Below are 11,085 nucleotides of genomic sequence, written 5' to 3' on the forward strand. Positions count from 1 at the left end.
TGATCTATGTTGCATAATGCTAATCATGCGTTTATAATCTCATATATCATTTATATGCATCTACTTAGCATTTACATTACATACTATAACATGCATATAACTTGCTCATTATGCATTCTAGCATTTTACATTACATTATTTAGCATTATGTAACTTGTTCATAATGCATTCTAGTTTTCTTACTTATTTAGCATTATGGTAACTTGCTCTAATGCATTCTATTGCATTTACATCATACTATCAACATGCATTATTTAGCTACATGACTCATTTACATGCTTCATTTATATTTATATGCATCAACATGGATTCTTAGTTTTCGACATAAAGGGACCTAGTGCTTCGGTAAACACAACCCACCTTAATTTGCGTTCGATTGCTTGTCGACACTAGCAATCAGCTCCGCGCGACCCGTATCGGCACGCGCGATACTGCAACTGCGCTCAACGGCTCCGCTTCGCAGCCCCCGAAAATTATAGGTCTTCGCGTTATGTGCCACGATGCTCAAATCCATTTTCATGATTTTACGACGTCGCCTCGGCCCTTCCGGGCCGACCCGAGCCTAAACGTCTATTTCTTTAATAACTTTGTAAGGCTCATCGGATCCGAACTCTTTGCCAACGCGTTTCGTTACTCAGCAATTAGGTTTACGAAGGGTCAATGAGATCAAACCTCATATTTGTGAAAGTTTGCATTTTGAAGCCTAGGTTACAACTATGCAAGAAATCACTAAATTGATCCATGATTCAAGCATTAATTCATTAGATAGCATCTAGGACTCTCTAATCCATTTTAGTTATTTAAACCAAGTATTAAAGATCATTCCATGTAAGGGCTCAGGCTCACCTTAAAATGAGCTCCAACCATGGAGAGATGAAGAGACGAAGCGCATCCACTCCACGCTTCAATCTCCACAATCCATTCTTTTTGGGAGAGATGTTAGAGAGAGAAAGAGAGGCTTTCTTCTTCCCTTCCATGCGCGTGTGTGTGTGTGTGCCGTATTGGGCTGTACGGCTGGAGGAAGAAGAAAGCAAAAAGGATTTATCCCATTTTACCCTAATTTGCCTTCAACTACACACTATTCACTTACGGGCAGCCTGAATCTGATATAAATTTCGTTGCGAGCCGCTCCGGATGTCCACTTTCGCATCATTAATTGCAAGCAGGCTCATGTTTAAACGTACTGGAGCAAGAATAAATCTTAAGTTTTCAGTTGCGACCTCCGTTTTGTCACCGAAACCGTGCCGAACTCAATCTTTTCAGATAGCTTTCGGATTTTATTTCTCACTCTACGGGTGTCAGAAAAATATGAAACTTTAAATCTAGCCTCATAAAAATATTTCTGACATCCCCGCTAATTTTCATAATTTTCTGAGACTACATTTTCTGCTAATTTATCAGTCCCGTTTCCAACAGAAAATTCTAAATCTTCTGTTTTCGCTCCGATTTCAGCACAGGTCGTTCCCAACCGATATTTCACTTCTCTAAATCCAATAAAATAGTATCTCATACTATTTTTATTTATTTTTTTCTTTTATATTTAAAATTCGGCATGTTACATATATACCTGCTAGTGACAAGTCCCTGTTATAAAAAGAAGCTACAGCCATAGAGGTGCCGAGATATATCTATAGTGCTGAAGGACACACCCATATATCTGCCAGTGATATAGCTACTTTTATAGGGTAAGACCTGATTTTGCACGTTATAGCACAATATGGGACAGTTATAGAGTTGTACGATACAATTGAAGCTTTGTAAAGCACACCCATATACCCACCAGAGATACGACCCTCTTATCAAAAGAAGCAACAGCTATAGGCGTGCCAAGATACATTTATAGTGCTAAAGGGAACATCCATATATCTGCCAGTGATATGTCCACTTTTATGGGGTAGGACATGAAAGCATGTTATAGCGCAATACGGGACTGTTATAGGGGCAATTTCGTACACTTGAAGCTTTGTATGGCACACCCATGTACCTACCAGTGATAAGTGCCTATTATAAAAAGGAGCTACAGCTATAGAGGTGCCGAGATACATCTATAGTGCTGAAGGGTACATCTATATATCTGCCAGTAATATGTCTACTTTTATAGGGTAGGACCTGATTTTGCACGTTATAGCGCAATATGGGATAGTTATAGGGCTGTACGGTACAATTGAAGCTTTGTAAGGCACACCAATATACCCACCAGAGATACGACGCTCTTATCAAAAGGAGCCACAGCTATAGGCGTATCAAAATACATTTATAGTGCTGAAGGGAACGCCCATATATCTGCCAGTGATATGTCCATTTTTATAGGGGGATCTGATTTTGCACGTTATAGCGCAATACGGGACAGTTATAGGCTATTTTCGTACAATTGAAGCTTTGTATGGCACACCCATATACCCACTAGAGATATGACCCTCTTATCAAAAAAAGCCACAGCAATAGGCGTGTCAAGATACATTTATAGTGCTGAAGGAAACACTCATATATCTGCCATTGAAATGTCTATTTTTATAGGGTAGTACCTGATTTTGCACGTTATAGCGCAATACAGGACTGTTATAGGATATTTTCGTACACTTGAAGCTTTGTATGGCACACCCATATACTTGCCAGTGATAAGTCCCTGTTATAAAATGGAATTACAGCTATAGGGGTGCCGTGGTATATCTATAGTGCTGAAGGGCACACCCATATATCTGCCAATGATATATCTACTTTTATAGGGTAGGACCTGATTTTGCACGTTATAGCGCAATATTGGACAGTTATAGCGCTGTACGGTACAATTAAAGCTATACAGTAAGGATTAAGCATAATACAATATAACAAATATGGTAAACCTTGAAATAGTGTACATATGGATGAACCTACTATGTACCAGATTATGAACCATTCACACAAAAATTCAATGTTTATATAAACTGAATGGCATGGCTCTCCAAGCAACTCGCCAACGTCTTTACAAAATGTTTCACGAAATAGATACCTCAGGCTGCACATTGTTACACTACATAATACAGTTCATTACAGTTACAACCAATCAATCATATAATATCCACACATCATCTTTTGGGACAGCAAACTCGATCATAGAATTGTAGGTCACACAACATAGATCCTTTAATATCGCACTGACCATATGCACACGGAAACAATGGGGCTCATTCTCGTACAATAGTAGATCGGGTTGGCCATTCCTTATGAGTCGTTCAGCAAAAAGGCATGTGTACATGGCACAATCAACTTCAGTAAAACCCTGTTGTTGACATTGTAGGCAAAATACGACGTTAGGAGCGCCGACGCGTATTTGGAGGATGTGCTCAAAATAAGATGAAAACCACTTCGCCTACATAAGAGAAGTAAGTAAATAAATTGAATGAGTGAATAATAGATGTTATTGGCGAGTGAATAAATAACAAAACCACTTTGTCTACTGTGAAGAATAAAATCAATACCAGCAGCTGTGCTGCGTCCTTTGCCACAATATGACTGCACGAACCAAAATTAAAACCTGATAAGAGTGTTCTATTATGCCATGAGAGTGTCCTATTATGCCAAAAATAATTAATACTTGAAAGAGTATTCTATTAAACTCTAAAAGTGTTCTATTATGGCATAAGAGTGTAAGATTGCAACGCATACGTGTTCGCAACGCTAAATCTGATAAGAGTGTTCTATTAAGCCCTAAGAGTGTTCTATTATGGCATAAGAGTGTAAAATTGCAACACATATATGTTCGCAATCCTAAACCTGATAAGAGTATTTTATTATGCCCTAAGAGTGTTCTATTATGGCATAAGAGTGTCAGATTGCAACATATAACTCTCTATTTACAGAATTCCGATCAAATCAATCCCTAAACATATGAGCTTAACGCATGTATTACAAGGAGCACTATATACCTACTGTCCCTCTACCCAAAATGGACACTATGCGAATGTTAAGAAAGATAGCCGAGAGGAAGGGTATGATTAGCGCACCAGTTTGAGGGAGAGCAAGAGTAGTGAGGAATGGGCTCCCGGATCCTATGGTGGAAGGATAACACTCTCCCCCAGGTGGACAGCTAAATCGCAGACCCTAAACCTGATAAGAGTCTTCTATTATGCCCTAAAAGTATTCTATTATGGCATAAGAGTGTCAGATTGCAACGCATATATGTTCGCAACCCCAAACCTGATAAGAGTTTTCTATTATTGCCAAAGAGTATTCAATTATGGCATACGAGTGTCAAATTGCAACGCATATATGTTCGCATTAAACCATATATGTGTTTGTGAACTGTGCTATACAAGTAGCAATACTACAAATACAAACAAAATAATCATTAATAAGAGTATACAAGTATGATATTTCGTTTCAAGCAGTATAGCAAACTAACTCCTAAAACCACATAGCACCGTTCTACCAATCCATAAGAGAATATACTAGCAATTAATACATATTTTCTACACCTTTTTCCCATTCAAACAAAATAAAACTTAATCATATGCATAATTTGTATATTTGTAATGAATACATGTTTTCTATCCTAAACCGAACAAAATTTAATAAAATGCGTGAAGTATACGTGTGTGACTATGAAAGCAACTTCTAAACCCTAAACCCTAATCCTAACCCTAAACCCTTTATTTTTATAAATACAACCAAAAATAAAATATACCAGCAGTGTTCTAAAATTAAATGAATCTGCTAGTCGGTGACGAAGTCCGCAGCATGCAAAGGCAAAGCGAAACTGGAACCCTAAACCCTCAAAATAGAAATTTCATATTGAACAAAAAATTAAAAGAAAAATATTATAGGAATTAAAATATTCCCCTGTTTGGGTTGAGTCCTTTGTTTGGGTTGTGGCCGAGAGGTCCGAAATCGCCCCTAATTTCAGCCGTCCATAAGCAAATGAACAAGTGGCAGGCCCTGGGATGGACAGGGGAGCGGTGTGGAGAGTCGTACAAGCGATTGAGAGGCGACCTCCTACCAATGGAGAGAGGCGAGGGCGAAAGGGAGCTCCAAGACGGCATGGAACAGGATTTCCTACAGAGCGCAACAATGTGTGGAATAAAAGCACTCCCTGCCGAGCTCCTACCCGATGGAGAGAAGCGAGAGCGAGAGAGAGGCGAGAGCACTAGAGCAAGAGAGAGGCGAGATCGCGAGAGCGAGAGCGAGACGCGGCTGCGAGAGAGAGAAAAAGAGAGGGCGAATGCTTCGCATTGAAGGAAAACGAGGGGGTGAAGTTATATCTCACTTTTAATCAATATTAAATCTCAACCACTGAATTAATGGTTGTAGGATGTACACCCCTAATGGGGGAGTACAGGTAGACTTTTCCTTTTAAAAAAGAATTTGAGTATTTAAAATAAAACTAGAGTGCAAAGTGGGTGCTACAGGTGAACTTACCCTTATAAGCATTTTCCTTTGAAAAAATATTTAAGTTGGCATCGAGGAATTTTAACTTTGGCCAATTTGCATAAAAAATCCACTAGTTTTGTGCTTTTGCAAAAGTGGGCCACCTTTTTCGATTTTACAGATTTGAGCCGGATTTTTAGCAAACTAATCAAAATACCTTTATTTTTTTTCTCTCTCCTCTTTTTTTTTTTCTCTTGTTCTTTTTTTTTCTCTCTCCAAAGAAGGCAGCTGTAGTGCCCCTGGTGTTTAGCAGTCTGTGTGATTTCAGTATCTGTAGCTTATCGACACATCTGGTGGGATGTCGAGACAAATCGGAGTCGTTTTGGCACGAAATAGACGTAAAACGGACTCAATGTAGTGCAGGAGTGGAGTTCTGACACTGAAATCTGCAAAGTGCAGGATTTCAGTGTTGAGTATCGGTACCTGAGGATAAGTACCAGTACCCCAGTGAGATTGCAGAATTGGATGCTCTCGGGTTTGCGTATATCTGATGCCGAGTACCGGTACCTATTGTCGAGTACTGGTATCGAGCTCGAGTACCTGTATTGCATCGGGATGGTATCGGTACCCAATGTGTGAGAATGCTGGTTGAGGGCCGCGTACCGGTATCCAAGTGGGGTACCGGTACTCCAGCTGGAAAAATGAGTTGGTAAGGGGTAGTTTGGTCTTTTGAAGTGTCGTTCATTCCAATATTAACCCAGCCTATTTATATGCATAGGGTGTTTAGGGAGGGGGATGTTGCTTTTTTTCTTCTCTCTCTTTTGCTGGTGGTTGCCGTGCGTCGGGAAAGTTGAGGCTCGAGCTCGTTCGGATTCGACGTTCCTCCGGAGGACCGTTCGTGCACGTGAGAGTCGCGGTTGCGCCATTGGAGATCAGGCGAACGCGTGGGTTCTCTTTTATCGACTTTTAGCCGACATTGGAAGAGTAATCGAGGTGGGTTGATGTTTACCGAAATCGTCGGATTTCCTCCTTAAGTCGGAGTTTTGTCAGTATATATGGTTTTATGTATAGCATCATGCTTAGTAGCTCAATTTATCGATTTGCATAGTTTTTATGGAATCTAAATTTGGAGCCTTAATTTAGAATCTTTTTACATGTTAAACTGGGAATTGACTTAGGAGAAAACATGTTAAATCCTACACTGTCATTTTCTGAAAAGTTACCAAATTTAGCTTTAGGAGCTGTGGTTCTTTTATATCCTCGCTGTTAGTGCGTATTGAATACTCAAACTAGTGTAGGATGAGCTTACGCTCGTGCTTGGAGGCCGAGCTCGTTTTACAGTAATGTGTAGGCTATTTCGTACTATCGGGTGCTGTCGCGGTTGACGGTGGACCCAAATTTCTATATTTTGCATTAGATTATGCCAAGGGCACGTGAGCTTTGGTTGTTAGACCAGTTAGACCCATTTGCATTGACTACAGTCTGTGACAGTCTGATTGAGCTCGGCATAGACACGCTTGCATAGTCGGTTGGGTTGCGCCCACGAGTGCCGCTCCGGAGTCTGGCTACCTTGCATTAATGTCGTAGTAGTCCGGTTTGGACTTTGCTCTCCACCGACCGCCCTCAGGGTGGTGTACGGTGTAGCTTAGACAGGCGGGACGATCGTATCGTAGTCCCTAGTGAGATTGGGTCTGTGTGATGCATGTTTTTATCTACAGATAGCTTGTGTTGGTTAGCGATAGCATAGTATCATGTAGCTATAGAGTTTTTCCAGCTTTCATTACTATCCTTTGCACATATTTCTGTAGACTTGGTGGGTGAGCCGAGTCGCAAACCTTATATGCTATCACATACGATGACAATCAAAGCCAACAACTAGGTTCAAGTCACTCAACACTATGCTTCCGAACCTCCCGGCAAACAGACTGAGACTACTAACCAAACAAACCTTTTAGTTGTAACAGGTACAACTAAAGAGCTAACAAGCACCCAGACTCGAACTAACATCAGAACCATCAGCAATGACGATAAGTCCACTGCACAAAACCTGCCAGGGAATAATCCAAGACTCGCTACATGGTCAAAGATGACCATCACTTAAGCTTTCTCATAAGACAAGCTAGAGCAAATACTCACCCAATCCAAAAGTCCCGAAGCAAGGAAAGGGTATTTCGCCCCACTTTCGACAGTATATTGTCTGCAGCCAATGTACTTATCAAAAGAAAGCGAAATATCCGAAAATCTACTACCAACAACAAGTTGGAAGCGCGACAGGTCAAAGTATCAAGTCACCTGATACCTCTTAACTGAACCAAGAGTTCACAACCATTACTGGCAAAACATCGACTTTACAAGTCAACATTCGAAATCAGAACGACCCTGAACCGACACATAGGGAGTCCTATAACTTTCAACATCCGAAAGCTGCTAGCGACAATAAGCCGCGAATCGCACAAACTGAGGCTTTATGAAACGATTTCTCTAACTTATTTCCGCGCTACAACCGAGCGATAACTAAAGCTACGAGAACTCTGACAATACCCTGAAGTATATATCTCGAGTTGAAACGAGCCTTATCACAAACCACAGACTAACCCACATCACACCATTTAGGTGTTAGAACAGCCGCATATGATGTATGCATCAACAAAGGCCTAACACCAAAACTGTGTCAATCCGATTCTATTACACATCCATTTGACGAAAGAACTAGATAAAGGTCAAAAGACCCAAACCGCTGATTCCAATCGGCAAACGAGGAGGAAAAGTAGGCATCACAACCCTACCCAAGGATCTGCGGAGGTAACACTAACTATGTAGTCGCCTAAACGACCGCTAACAAAACCTTAGGCTACACCATAGTAGCCTTATCGAAGTCGTGAATGTAGCTGATCACAGTGCCGTCTCCGTGGTGACACTCGCAATAGCTCTCGTGTTCTAAGTAGGGAAAGTGGCTTGGGCGTCGGCAGTTAAGACACTCGCCTCGGCCCGAAGATCACCTGGCCCTTCAAGGCCACACCTGACAGGAGTGGCAACACCTGGGGAACACCGCCCTACCACTAGATGTCCAAAAAGAAGCACCGCCACTACTCCCGACTGAAACATCAGCTTGTGCGAAAATCGTAGTACATTAGGAAATAACCGTGCATTCGAGTTTACCAATCTCAACATGCACACCAAGACTCAAGCCCAAACCCCGCACTCACGTGCCTATATACCGTAGGTCTTCCTATGGTTCAACCTAACCGATGGTTCAGTTTCATTTACTTTAAAAACAACCTGTGAATGGTGTTGTGGTTGTAACTTATCTCTGATACCACTTTAATCTGTCACGCCCCGGGGTCCTTGTTAGATTGAAAGTACAGCGGAAGTGACTAAATTTTTTTTTTTTTGAAAACCTGACCCCAGCATATGCGAGATCCGCCACAAATACAGAAAATCCACTGTTCACACGGACAGAGTCTTCCCTGTATTTGTAAGGCATCGTGCAAGTACAAGATGTGCAAACAGAGTATAACCAGAATACAACCACAATACATGAATAGACAATTCTCAACATTCATTCACCATTCACCAAATATTTACCATTCAGTGTTTAAATATAAAAAAACTACAAGAAAAACTCTTTTGAAAGCTATTTTCCATACGGAAACTCTTTTCTTTTTAAAACGCTACCACGAGGGGTAGAAAACTATTTTTTCCTTTTCACAAAATTCACAAGTTCTATAGTTCATTCAAAACCACATAAATTCGAATAACATCAACCAACTGAACCATGAAATATCAAAGCTATTAATAACACAAGTAAACAGGGTAGGAACTAAACCAACAAGCCAGGCCGGAAGCTCTAGCGACCACTACGAACGTGTCGCACGTCTCGTCTCTACTGTCACCGCCTGTGATACCTGAAAAATGGTGGGGGAGGTGAGAACATGTAAACATATCTCCCTTCCCAGTGGGTGCCGCAAGCCGAAGAAGGCGAGGAGTACTCACCGGATCAGAAAGAGATATATAACAATATGGTAAACAAATACTGATGCTGATATAAAGGAACTACAGTAGCTATAACAGATAAAGAGGAAGCAATAAACAAAACTGCTACTGTAAGGAATGCAAAGCCGAGTAAGCCTCAAGGTAACAAAACCAAAACTGTACCCAATCTGATGCTGCTATATTGGTCCGCAGACCTCAAGCGTTGCCTGTCACAGAGCAGACGCTGCCAACTTATTCATGCGTCACCGACGACCTATCCAGATACGTACACCCCTTGGTTGGTAGCCAAACCAACCTGGTGTCTAGAATACACAGTGCTGTGACTAAGTCATGCTGGTATGCTCAATACGAAAACCGGCTGAAGCCGGTGCCTAGGCCGAAGCCAGAAACAAAGGCGTACAACGTCGAACCACGATCAACCAGATCGAAACACATGACAAAAGAGTCGATGTGTTGCCTAGACCCAAAGTCCACAGAGTCCAATCGACCAACAAGGCCACTGATACGAAGTACGAGAACCGACCAATCAGGTCAACAGATATGCATATAGATAGAACTACTATACTCCTACTCAGAATACTAAGCATGCAAACAACAAGTAGAGTATACTGGAATAATCATGGGTGCAAGGCTCAATATATACTATGCAATAGTAACAATAGAAGAGTAAGGGTAAGAAACCATCACCGAGCGTGCACCACTGTACCAACGTCGGATTGAAGTACCCACCTATAAGGATGTCGCGTCTGTCTCCTTACTGCAAAAGAATGTCAACCGGACCTAAGGAAGGTCCACCGGGTTAGTGTCTAACCCACCACTAATAACCACTGACTCCACATCCCACAGACTAATCCCACGGAAATGGGTTTCCCAAAACCGGCTACCATAACTCGTCGGAAGTCCCGAAAATCGCACGGGAAATCCCCCCGGGACCCACGAACTGTCCCGGAACACACCGACTTGTGCTACGAGTCACCCGCTGCCACTAAACATAAATAATCATGCATCATGGCAGCAAACACAACTCCTCACGTCGAAGCAATTATCGTCGGATAATCGTTTCGATTCGGGTTCCCGGAAGTGTCTAATTCGACACCGGAACCCACCGTCGCTCACCCGTCATTTCTGAACTCTCAAAATGACGCGAGTGACCAGCCAACAAGGCTCAGTGACTACACAATAGCTCACGAAGCACCGTCGGAATAATTCCGAACCGAACCAGCATTTCGTCGACTGATTTCGCCGAGAAACGAGCCGGAAATCACTTTTCTATTTCCGCAAGGGCTTGGGGTCTTGGACAATCAGTCCAGGGGTTACCCACAGCCTGTACACGCTGCCCACAACGACCACAACAAACAAGATTGCATCAAAGCCCTCCCGACTACCCGAAATCACATTATTTTATGTGATTTCGACGTTTTTATGGTCCGACTACGCAAACCGGAAGTCAATCAGCCAAGCCGAGACACCCGCTGACAGGTCTCGGCGTGCCGGAGGCTGTGCTCACCTTTCGGAGCACTGCTGTCCACTGGGGTAATCGCACAAGCGACGCGAAGATCTGTGAAACAGCGCGTACAGTGCCAAGATCGCAATTAACTCGCTAACCAGGACATCATTTACTCTAACGGAGGTGAGCACGATGTTCAGAATGAACCCAGGGTCATCGTGCTCACTTCCCCATTTATCAGAGAGCCCTTGGATCACCGGAAAGGCAATCGGAACCCCAGAACAGTGCACAGGAATTTAAAT

The sequence above is a fragment of the Ananas comosus genome, linkage group 8, assembly GCF_001540865.1.
Source record: "Ananas comosus cultivar F153 linkage group 8, ASM154086v1, whole genome shotgun sequence".
NCBI lineage: Eukaryota > Viridiplantae > Streptophyta > Magnoliopsida > Poales > Bromeliaceae > Ananas > Ananas comosus.